The sequence below is a fragment of the Monomorium pharaonis genome, unplaced genomic scaffold, assembly GCF_013373865.1.
Source record: "Monomorium pharaonis isolate MP-MQ-018 unplaced genomic scaffold, ASM1337386v2 scaffold_715, whole genome shotgun sequence".
NCBI lineage: Eukaryota > Metazoa > Arthropoda > Insecta > Hymenoptera > Formicidae > Monomorium > Monomorium pharaonis.
In genome coordinates, this window is record NW_023416039.1 from 24,520 (window position 1) to 27,335 (window position 2,816).

At 37.5% G+C, this 2,816-nt stretch overlaps 1 pseudogene; it reads left to right on the plus strand.

Annotated features, from left to right (window-relative positions):
- The first annotated feature begins 1,124 nt into the window (after positions 1-1,124).
- On the plus strand, positions 1,125-2,811 carry LOC118648806 (annotated as a pseudogene).
- The last annotated feature ends 5 nt before the right edge of the window (positions 2,812-2,816 follow it).

Below are 2,816 nucleotides of genomic sequence, written 5' to 3' on the forward strand. Positions count from 1 at the left end.
GACGTTACAAAGAATTTATCATTAAAATATTTCTCAGTCAGTTTAAGGAAAGCCTGTGTATATTTAGAAGACAAAGGCGTACGACAATGTGAAACACGCTTGTGAAAAATGATCTAATCTTCAAGATTGTGAAAGGAGTTGTGTGCACTGTCATGAAGTACACTTTGTCCTTACGAAACCTTTCTGCGAGTATATCTCCGTGCAACAGCTATAAACTACTTTTTCGCAGAGAGGATTAATCTATATTATGTTCCCAAGTATAAAATCGATTTATCCGAGTTCCGATTTTATTTACACAGTGATACATATAATAAGTATTCATCTAATCAATACATGCTACAGTATTATATCCATAATATAATGCAACAATTCTAATATTAATATTTAAATTAGAACAAGACAATACAAAGTAAAAGTTCAAATATTAGTTTCAGTTTAAAGAATTTCTTTCGTTACAGTTATATATAAAAAATCATCTCACGGAAATTTTATATGCAATTGCAATTAAAAATACTGTAAAAAAAAATCATAAAAGTTAAAGATAAATATTCAACTGACGGAAAAATTTTATGTCAAAAATTATGATAAGCAGTAAACGCTAATCAAGGGAAAAGAATTGTTAAAACTTTTTACTATATATTTCATCAAATTGTGTGGTGCCATAGTATTTACATTACTTATAAAATACTTCTCTAAAATTTCTTCTTATAATCCAATAGTAGATAGTACTATCGTACACATAGTAATTTTTTTACGTAAAATTTTCTCATACATTTCGTAAAAATACCGATGGTTTCAGGTTTGAAGTGGCGATTAGACTACGAGGCTTCCCCCCGAGCGATCCAACCGATCGTAACGCGAAATCGATCGTGCTCGGGGGGGAGGGGGAGGCATGTATTCGGTGGACTTTTCCAACGAGAAGTGTCTGCGGAAACGATAGATTCCTTTTCAAGACCAACGCTGATCAACGGTCAGCAATCTCAAGGAACGTGGGACACGGACGATCGAGATCCTTTTGAGTTTCGTTGGCGATAACGATTGGTAATAGCACGTACGACATATTATTACCGTCGATCTCGAACCACGAGATCACTCTGGCAAGCCTAATAAGCCGAGGCACCGAGCTGTAGCACTCTGAGAAGCCGAGAAAGAAGAAAGGGAAATAATTAATTTCCCAGCGGCACTAATTAGCCGCGTTCCGATGCCTATTTGCCTAAAAATTGAGAGGGGACGCGATTAGGATCGGCTTTGACTGACAGGACGACGAGGACAGGATAATGCAGAAGATAGCGGTGATGACCGCGACGCAGAAGGCCCACGGCCATCATAACGGCAGCAGCAGCAAACGCTTACGGGGCTATGCAAGTAACGCCTCGTCTGACTATAACGGCTCCTCCTCGACGACCGGTGGCATAGAGTGGCGGCCGCCTCGATACGAATCTGTATGGCAACGTTAACATCACTTCTTGGCGGGTGAGAGTAACAATCGCGCCGGCCGGACAGACGGTTTGCAAAATATAAACGACAGATATCTCACGGACACGAACACGCCTTAATCCCGACGGTCTTTGAAGAGACGCGTCGTCCTCCCTCGCACGGACAACACACATACACACATACGTCCTTGGCTCCCTTGATCCTCCTACGGATTGTGCGTCAAATACGTAAACCGTTGCACGTGTACAAGGCACAACAAAAGTGCTCAATTGGCTTAGATAGCCGGTGATTGTTTATCGGTTGTTGTGCGGAACAACATAAAAGAATTTGTCAGTCGAAACTTGGTACATTTGATAAATTTGATACCTCTGAGGAGAAACTCGCTTTGAACATTGAAATTTTTCCCTTTCCTAAAGATCCCATAGATTTTATAAAAATATCTGATTTAATTAAAAAATATGAATGTGAAATTTATATTCCACACACAAAAAAATGTATTCTTAAAAATGCAAAAGTGCCTTGATTCAAGAATATTTTATATTTAAAATAAAGTATAAATATTTTTTTAATGAAGAAAATAGTACAATATAAATTAATATCATATATTTTATGAAAACAATTGCAAAAAAATTCACGAATTTCAATATAACAATGTTTCCGTAAAAATTAAATTAGTCAAAAAACTTTTCGCAGCAATATAGAAAAATTCAAAGTACTATTGTTACATTCATGGATAATAAATTTTTAATTATTTTAAAGTCGTTTTGTTAGCTACTTGAGTAATGACAAATAAGTTAATTAAATAGTTATTATTACAACTGATACTGATGCGTTTACACATCAGCAAGATACTTTTGCTTTTTAAATTACCTGTCATAGTAAAATTCTTCGACAAATATGCGAAACGAAGAAAGATGTTATCTTTCGAATCAAACATCTGTCAAAATAGAAGAATGTTTATATTATAAATTCAGTTTTTGATTAAATCGCCATAAAAAAGTTATCCGTTGAAATGCAGCAGATGTTAAAGGTCTTGACTGTTTCATACCTCGCCGCGTTTAAGAATTTCTGCTCCCTTCGGAGGGAAGAAAATCGCTCACTTTTCCACCACAGCCCATCCACTCTTTATGGCAGTCCATGCTCATTTTTCCTCGGAACATACCTCGGGCACCTCCCAGCACAAAAAGCACCGTCTAAACATCATCTATATTGGTTCGCTTTAGCGCCATGATCAGCGGTGTGATCATGATGGTGGTGCTCATATGCTACTGCTGTCACAAAAACGTCCGGAAGCATCGACCGCAGGAGTATTCGCAGTACTGGAGAGCCGAACCGGACATTCACAGTCTGGAAGTCTTCACCATGGACACGCATGTAAG